Genomic DNA, 9999 nt, shown 5'->3' with positions numbered 1-9999 from the left:
TGATGTGGGGACCGACAGCTTAGCTGCTTAATTCTTAAGCCTGCCCTCTTTTATCACTTTTCTCCTAATCAGGCAATAAACATCACCTATACATTTGCCTTAGAAAAAATTAAAATTAAATTTAAAATTTTAATTTTAATTAAAATTAAATTAAAAATGTTTGTAGTCCAAACATTTCATTTTGTTTTCTGTCCAGCTGGAAATGAAATACATGACTGAGTTTTCTTCATCATTCAGATAGTTAATTTAGGAAATATCAGGGCTGTGAATCTCAGTGCAGTAAGATCAGAAAATTTTATATTGGTCTTTCCAAACCACTAATAATTAACCAATATTTTGTATAATGCTAAAATCTTAGACTTTATCTGATATTTTAAAATTTCTGAAAACATTAGCAATTTTTCATCATCACATTTCTCATGCCTCAAACCTAGGTATTATTGAGAGTCCTTAATAAGTCTTGATGAATAAATGTTTGTTAATTCTCACTGCTGCAGCAAAGTCATACTACTGATAAAATAAGTCTTATTTTAGATTTAGTAGAACAGGATGGAAGCAGGAGATTTTTGTGTGCTAACTATGGTAATAATTAAATGTGTAAATGATGTTTCATATATTGTTGTTGGTCATTCTAAAATGTAATTAATTCCCTCAGTTTCGCAAGCATTTATCCCAAAGAAAAGCATATCATGTGTCTCCATTCAAAGTGCTACAAGCACAGGCAATAAATTCAAGAAGACCCAGGTTCAAGTTCATGGCTACCACTTACTGTCTATGTGACCTTGGGCAAGTTATTTAACCAAGCTAGGCCTTTATTTCCTCCTTTATAAGATAATGCTCATAATAATAACCAGCCTCACATGCATACTATAAGGGTTAAATAAAAGTGAATTCAAATTGCTTACTATAGGACCAATCATATAGCAAGTAACCAAAAAAGTGTCATTTTTTCCTTCTGAATAGACTTCTTTTTGCAACTTTTTTGTTCCCTTTAGTGTCTATCCCCTCTTCTTCAATGTCATCTATATTCCTGCATTCAACTAGTTGCTCTTACTTTCTTGTTGAAAAACAACATTCTGCCCATCTCTAATGACTCATTCCTTTTATGGCCCTTTTTTCTTACTGCCTCTCAACTACCATAAATACAAGGCAAATTTACTTAGAAGCTAATGAAGCTTAACTTCAGGGTTCCACAACACTACGCGTTCCTTTTTAGGTCCTAGGAAGAGCTCTAAAATTAGTTCATGTAGTCATGTTTTTGAAAAATTTTCTGAAGTGATATCTTTTAACTTCAATCAGATAAGACCAGTGCTTCCTTCTTTTCCAATTTTCCCTCCATCATATTCCCCTATGTTGAGTCACACTGGAATGGCCACAGACTTTTTTGAAACCTGGCTACGAAGTTAGAGTTGAGGCCATTATGTGATTTTCAGACACTACCATAAGTAATTGACTAGATGCTGTCCCATTATAGGAATGACTTCCAGTACCCTTATTACCTACTGTACACCTCCTTAACTAGCATGAGACACAAAAGCACAAGAATAAAAACCATATTACAATACAGCCACATCCTACAGGTCATAGCTCTCAAAGTATGTGCATTGGAAGAAGAAAAAAGAACTGAAAAGTATAAAGCCAGAAGCTATTCTCTGGAAAATTATTTCAATCATCAGGCATGTAAAATGTAAGTCAAAGATTCAGTTCTCATCAACACTTAGTCAAAACAGAAATTTTCTTCTGTCAAGAATATACTCTGTCAATGACAGAGAATGTATGTGAGTGTTTGTAATGGAATCGTATGAAACGTATTTTATCACAATTCCTGTAATGTACAAACCTATAGCAATACTGAAATCATGATGCCTTTATTACAGTAAGTATTTCTGAGGAAGTAATCCATAGAGTTTTCTCAAATTTAACAATGAAAACTAATGTGAAATTATCAATAATAAGTTGTGAAGTTGAAATAAACTTTTCTAAATTATTAATAACTAAAAGCAAATTCTAATCAACCAAATTAAAAGAAATCTGTGCACAGCTCAGTAGCTGAGGCATATAGGCTTAGTTGTCCTGCAGCATGTGGGATCTTAGTTTCCCAACCAGGGACTGAACTCTTCTCTGCATTGGAAGGTGGATGCTTAATCACTGGACCACCTGGTAAGTCCCTCATAGCATTTTAAAAGTGTTAATTTGAAGGTTTGCTATTTCTTGGTAGGATTAAAATTTTTGAAGCAAAACAAGGTTTCTAGTGAGAAAAAAAAAATAAGCAAATAAAATGGCCAGCATTCAATCAAAAATTTCTAGACACACCAAGAGATAGAATTATATGACTAAAATCCTAAGAGAGGAGTGTGTGTGTGTGTGTGTGTGTGTGTGTGTGTGTGTGTGTGCATGCATGTGCACGTGCGCAAGGACCCCATGGACTATAGACCACCAGGCTCCTCTGTTCATGGGATTTTCCAGGCGAGGATACTGGAGTGGGTTGCCATTTCCTTCTCCAGGGGATCTTCCCAATTTAGGGATTGAACCCATGTTTCCCCTCTCCTGCACTGGCAAGCATATTCTTTACCACAGACACACCTGGGAAGTTCAAGAGAAGAATAGCCAACATAAAAATATTTATATAAGATATCATGCATCTTTATCAGAAAAACACTTTAAAATCATCAGAATCAATATCATATTTTATTTATTTACATATAGATATTTATACTTATATTTATAGAACTTAAAGCCCTAGCTAAGGCAGTGATGATAGCAGTGAGAATATAAAGAAATGGTGATATTCAAGGCCTGCTTTGTCAATCTAATGTCTGACTGTATACATACATGGGCTGAATAGAAAGAAAAAAATCAAAGTTGACTTTAGAGGTTCTGGTGAAGACGGGTTTGCTATCATCCCAAAGTCTAGGATACTCAAGTGGAAGTCATGGTCAAAGGAAAAGATAATCAGTGAGAAAGCAAAACTCCAAGTCTCTCCATCTCCTTATACCCACTTTGTTTTTCTGCTCATATAGGTAGCAGCATTTCATTCAAGGGGAAAGTCTTTAATCTGATTGGTTGAATTAAACAAGGCACATTTACAGTGGGTAGTTTATCTGCAATTTAGAATGCCATGCTCACAATCTCCCTCCTCATATACCCTGGAACAACCTGGCCATTCCTCCAGAGTTTCCACTCCAAAGAGCAGACCAGAGATGACATTAGCCCAGAACTGAAAGCTTGGCATGAGATGGTGTCAGCCCCACTTAGAACTCTGGCATTTTATACCCCAATCCAGCTTTCCAGAAAGTTCTATGTGGAATCCTGGGAGTGAACACAGCGATAATAATGTGATTCTGTTTTTCATTTGGTTTTCTTCTTGCTTAAACTTTCCCTAGCCACTCTTAACAAATAATCTTTCAGACATTCCTGGGCCACTCACTAACTTTGATCTATTTAATGTCATGCAGATTCCCAAGAAAATTTTTAACAATAAGGAGGGCAATTTGGAACATGATGAGCTTTAGATGCCTGAAATATACAGGTAATTGACTCCAGAAAGTAGCAAATTATTTGTATCTCAAATATGCCAGTAAAATAGCAGAGTAAGCTCAATTTAATGTAATCCTCTTAGTGGAGACACACGTAAATTCCGGGTGAATTTTTTGAAAGTTAAAAGCACACAGCTGAGATTAAAATAAAGGAACACATACATGTTTCAGAAAGTAATAGAAAAATTAAGGTCTGGAACTATAAATATAACATTACCTCAAAGTCAGGAATTTAGATTTAGTTTGGAAGAATATTGAGAAGCTGGTACAAATGTCCTAAAAAAATTTCATCCATTAAGAGGGGAAGGGGAGGTGGTGAGGAGGACTGATATCTGTTTAAGACCTTCGGGTAGAGAAAACATGAACACTTCTGAAAAGCAGGCCTGTCCTTCCCAGACTTGCGATGGCCAGGTTGTCACTAATCTATAAGGCCTTGTATGAATCAGAAACTGCAAGGAGAGCTATTCAAAGAAAACAAGGTGTAGGATGAGTACGGCAATAAATCCTAAGATCCCATCAGAAACAAAATTAAAACCACCCTACAGGGAAATTTTAACAAACCAGAGCAGACAGCATCTTAACCAGGATGGAATAATAATCCTGAGGATGTTACTTTATTTAAATAATATTCAGTGCATTTCCATAGCCAGGCCATTGTGAAGGATTCTAAAACATAACAAACAATTCATTTACATCTTATATATCCCACCATTCAGAGCAAACTTCATTTAGGAAAAACACTAGTGGAAATTGGATAGCACTATGGAGAAAATTAAAGGTGTTTGCCAGGAAAAAAAAATGAAACTAAGAAAGATAATGTCTAATTTTTAATTATCCTGTATTTTATTTAAATCTTTTGGAAACCCAAATAGAGAAAACCTATGTGGTGCTCGCTTAGGCAGCACATATACTAAAATTGGAACGATACAGAGAAGATTAGCATGGCCCCTGCGCAAGGATGACACGCAAATTTGTGAAGCGTTCCATATTTTTATATACACCATGGAATATTACTCAGCCATTAAAAAGAATTCATTTGAATCAGTTCTAATGAGATGGATGAAACTGGAGCCCATTATACAGAGTGAAGTAAGCCAGAAAAATAAAGACCAATACAGTATATTGGTATATATATACACACATATATGTGGAATTTAGAAAGATGGTAACGATAACCCTATATGCAAAACAGAAAAAGAGACACAGATGTACAGAACAGACTTTTGGACTCTGTGGGAGAAGACGAGGGTGGGATGTTTAGAGAGAACAGCATCGAAACATGTATATTATCAAGGGTGAAACAGATCATCAGCTCAGGTTGGATGCATGACACAAGTGCTCAGGGCTGGTGCACTGGGAAGACCCAGAGGGAACGGGTGGAGAGGGAGGTGGGAGGGGGGGTCGGGATGGGGAATACATGTAACTCCATGGCTGATTCATGTCAATGTATGACAAAAACCACTACAATATTGTAAAGTAATTAGCCTCCAACTAATAAAAATAAATGGAAAAAAAAAAAAAGAAAATTACTATGAAGGGCCTAAAATTTCTGAAATCAGTGGCAAACTCAGAATATATCATTAAAGAAATACATATGTGTTCACATAAAATAGCATTATACTTCCTCTAAAATTATCAGCAAGAGTATAAATAGAGCCAGTCCCAAAAGTTAACAGGTAAAGGTAAAATAATCACAAATGCTCCCTGGGTGATCAATCCCTTACACTTTTCTGGCATGTAAAAGTGAGCCATGCCACAATAGGGAAAATTTGAGACATCATTTAACTAGAAAATATAGCCTGAACTGAACCATAATGACCCTTCCCACAGTTGCCAGAACTTCTAAGAGAAAACTGAATAACTATGCATCCATTTGATGGAACTGAAGATACTCTAGCCACATATGAGGGTTCAATCCCTGGATCAGGAAGATCCCCTGGAGGAGGGCATGGCAACCCACTCCAGTATTCTTGCCTGGAGAATCCCATGGACAGAGGAGAGGAGCCTGGTGGGCTACAGTTACATCATAAAATAGCTTTCTATCACCATCTGGATTCATTAAACTCATCATAGTTCTAATACAGTTAAAGTTAAGTCTTCAAGTTTTAGCCTGACAAACCTGGACACTTCAGAACACTGTACCAATGGACAAAAAACTGAAGTTCAGAGGCAAGACACTTTCAGTTCTGTCTTGACACTAACCAGCCTTTGTACAGAGCGTGAATCACTTGACCTGTCTGCGTTTGTTTTCTCATCTGTACAATGAAGAAATTGAACTAGATGATCTCAGAACATCCCACCTCAGCTGTGTAGATATAATACTTCAATCTACTCAAATATTTACCTATCCCACTTAATAAATGCTTTCTAAAATAAAATTAAAAAAAAAAAAAACAACCTATGTGAACGTGGAGATGGAGAGATTTATAAATTTTGTCTATAAAACCTTTATATATCTCTTTTAATGAAATTCCTAAAGAGGTACAAATGTATCTAGTGTTAGGGTTAATAAGTCTGAGAGAATTTCAGTTGTTAACTATTCTTGGTCAGCTATTAAGACCTTTCAGGAGTATCTTGATTTTCATGACATCATCCAGTTGAAAACAGGATATTTTGCAGAAAGTCCTGGTCCTCTTTTGGCTTGTTTTTGTGTTTATGTTTTTGTTTTGTCATATTGACTGGTACATTAAGTGACCTACTGCATACTTTCTCATTCGTGTGTGCTTTCATTCAAAGAATATTTATTCAGTTGAAGTACATTTATAGTTAAGACCCAATAAATAATGTTTAGATAAATGAATGTATTTTTTGTCAAAGTAAGTGTAAGTACTAAGAAAAAAAATCACAAAAATGTATGATTCCACACCTATAGAAGCTTATAATTATGTTGAGGATATAAAAAATGCTGATAAAATAGCTAATTTATTACATTAGACAGTTTCTAAATTCAAAAGTGAATGTTTTATAAACAATCAGAGTCTAAGGAGAACAAAGAAGGAACAGTTTATTGTGGGTTGAATATGTCAGTAAATGTACATTTGAGACGCCATTTGAGATTGACCTTAAAGAAAGAAGGGACCTAGATATACGAAGCCTGGCATACTGCATGCAGTCCACGGGGTCACAAAGAGCTGGACATGACTGAGAAACAAGATACATGAGCTGGGAACAAAAGCTTCATGGAGGCAGCATGCACACAGTGTGGCCAATGTTTACATTTCTTCTTAAAGATAGTCATAGATAACCAAAATGTAACTGTTGCCATGGGTCCATTCTCGGTGTCCAAACAAAACAGCAAATCCTATCTCCGTAACACTACTGAAAAATACAGTCTTTCACAAAGAGATTCTGAAGGAAACGGGGAGGAAAAAACTTGCATCCCATACCACACAAGAAAACTTATTTAATTATTTGCTTAATTTTCTCCGTCTGCAAATCTCTCCCTCTCGCTGCACATCTCTCTTCTCCACTATCTAGCCACACTCTAACAGCCATCTTTCCTGACCTTTCCATATCTCCTCATCCTAGTTTCATTATGCCATCATTTATACATCTCACATGTCTCCGGGATGCATCCCCATCACATTACACAAAGACAAACATAAGACACTTCTCAGGATCCCATTTCTTTGAAACAAGAGGTGATGTGGAGTGATTATAAATAACATGAGACAAAGAACAGTGACTTAAAATGTAATTTTCCCTGTTTGAACATGAATAAAGGGGACTTTGGGAAACTATAAAATCTAGACAAAATCACTGAAGATTATTTATTTTCAGTGAACAAAATAAAACATAATAATAAGGCTAAACTCTGACGGGTAATGTTCAAAAGTTGCTTTCACACAACTTCACTATTGGGATGTTTGATAACCACATCTTTCCTTCTTATTTTCTTCACTGGCACCAATCTTCCAAATAATAAGAATCTTCACATAAATCCCTTGCCAGGTAAGATTAAGGTATAACAACCCAAACAGATTTTTGAATAAGATGGTTTGATTGAAAGCAAAGGAAAAGAGCTGGGTTTCACTTTTTCAACAGTCACATAATGAGTAATGTGGGAAGTGGCTTCAAAAGCCTCTCTTCATGAAGGGCTAAGGTTAAGACGAGGACTTTTGAGGCCGGAAGAGCACAGCAATCCACATATTTTCAAAAGCAGCCCTTTGGATCTGAGAGATGGATTTTTCCCACTATTTTTTCAGCAATTCAACTGGTGTCTATATTGAATGACCTAGGAGAATACAGCGTGGCCAAGAAGGCTTAGATTTCCTTAGCCCCGAATCAGATACTCTCAATTTACTGTTCACTCAAATTAAAAAGATAATTTTACAAGAGGAAACTGTATACAACTAAGTGTACTTTTACTTCAACCCTTTATCTGAAAATTTTGTTTTGTTTTCAATTCTCCACTGAAGTGCCTACATTAATATATTTTTAAGAACAGTTCGTTAAGTTGAAGCATTCATTCAGTACATTCATTTACTATCATTTGGAAAAGCCAAGTTCATTTCTACATAGCCACAGCAGTGTATTCTGAACTGAATGATACTTGGCAGTTCTTTACTCAGATACTGACTCAATTCGAAGGCAGAACAAGGATTTCTACCTAATCAGGGAAAGAAAGGTTGCTGAGCCTATGTGGCTATTTTAGGTCTCTTATCATCACATTAACAAACTGAAGACTAAAAACCATTTGATCATATCAATAGGTGCAGAAAAGGTTTTGAAAAAATTCAATATCCATTCATGGTAGAAACTCTCCAAAAGAGGGATAGAGGGAATATACTTCAACATAATAAGGGCTACAGTGACAAGTTAGTATATTTCATGATGAAAAGCTGAAAGCATTTCCCCTAAGATCAGGAGCAAGATAAGGATGCCCACTCTCACAAATTTTATTCAACATAGTTTTAGAAGTCCTAGCCACAGCAATCAGACAAGAAAAAAAATATATAAAAGGAATCCAAATTACAAAAGAAGAAGTAGAAGTGTTACTGTTTGCAGATGGCATGATACATAGAGAACCCTAAAAACACCTTCAAAAACTACTAGAGCTCATGAATGAATCTGGTGAACTTGCAGGTACAAAATTAATATACAGAAATCTATGGCATTTCTATACACTAAAAATGAACTATAAGAAAACAAAGTTAAAGAAACAATCACATTTACAATTGCATAAAAAAGAAAGGGGCTTCTCAGGTGGTGCTACCAGTAAAGAACCCACCTGCCAATTCAAGAGTTATGAGACACACGACTTTGATCCCTGGGTCATAAAGATCCCCTGGAGTATGATGTAGCTGCTGCTGCTAAGTCACTTCAGTCATGTCCGACTCTGTGCAACCCCACAGACAGCAGTTCACCAGGCTCCCCCACCCCTGGGATTCTCCAGGCAAGAATACTGGAGTGGGTTGCCATTTCCTTCTCCAATGCATGAAAGTGAAAAATGAAAGTGAAGTTGCTCAGTCATGTCCGACTCTTAGCGACCCCACGGACTGCAGCCCACCAGGCTCCTCCGTCCATGGCACTTTCCAGGTAAGAGCACTGGAGTGGGCTGCCACTGCCTTCTCCTATGATATGGCAGCCGACTCCATATTCTTTCCTGGAAAATTCCATGGACAGAGGAGCCTGGGAGGCTATAGTTCATGGGGCCACAAAGAGCTGGACACAACTGAGTGACTGAGCACACACACACAAAGAATAAAATATCTAAGAATAAACTTGCCTACATAGGTAAAAGACCTGCATCCAGGAAGCTATAAGACACTGATGATATTAAAGATGACAGATAGCTGAAAAGATATACCATTATGGTCATGGATTGGAAGAATTATTGTTAAAATGGACATCCTGCCCAGGGAAACCTATGTACTTATGGTAATTAATCTATGAAAAAGGAGGCAAGAATATACAATGGAGAAAAGTCTGGGCTTCCTTAGGGATAGTTTGTTTCCTTAAGTGGACCATACTTTCCTACGTCTTGATATGTGTCTTATGATTTGTTGAAAATTTGGCATTCAAGTATTATTATTATAAGGTGATATCTATGGGAATCAGATTATCTCACTTTCCCAGGGTGTTCTGTGCTTTTGACTGTTGAAGCCTATATTAATCTATTAAGGACCGTTCCAAAATATTTTTGCAGTGACTGTATTCCTAATCATATGTAGTCACTGAAATCTCTGTTCCTTTAGCCCACATTTAGCTAATGTTTTGACAGATATTTCCTTGAATTCCTGGACCTAAAGCAAACAAAAACAAATATACACATGCACATCCACGTGTACACTCAAAACTACACACTCTCCCCGTTTTGCTGATTGCTAGATCACTCCTTCAGTAGCTGACTTGCACTGAGTTTATGGCTTAGCCCAGGGTAAAAGCTTAGAGTCTTCACTGATGTTTTCTGAGCATGCATCTTATCGTAAGTATGCATGTGGCTTTCTTAATTTTTCTGTAT

General features: G+C 36.5%; 1 non-coding gene across 1 annotated transcript; it reads left to right on the top strand.

Annotated features, from left to right (window-relative positions):
- Nucleotides 1-4422: 4422 nt before the first annotated feature.
- LOC133049032 (U6 spliceosomal RNA) lies at nt 4423-4529 on the top strand. Its single transcript, XR_009691191.1, has one exon. It is a non-coding gene; the product is annotated as a U6 spliceosomal RNA (small nuclear RNA).
- The last annotated feature ends 5470 nt before the right edge of the window (nt 4530-9999 follow it).

Source organism: Dama dama, chromosome 29, assembly GCF_033118175.1.
Source record: "Dama dama isolate Ldn47 chromosome 29, ASM3311817v1, whole genome shotgun sequence".
In the NCBI taxonomy this organism is placed as follows: Eukaryota; Metazoa; Chordata; class Mammalia; order Artiodactyla; family Cervidae; genus Dama; species Dama dama.
The sequence above is the reverse complement of the archived record's forward strand: the minus strand, read 5'-3'. Positions and strand labels throughout refer to the sequence as shown.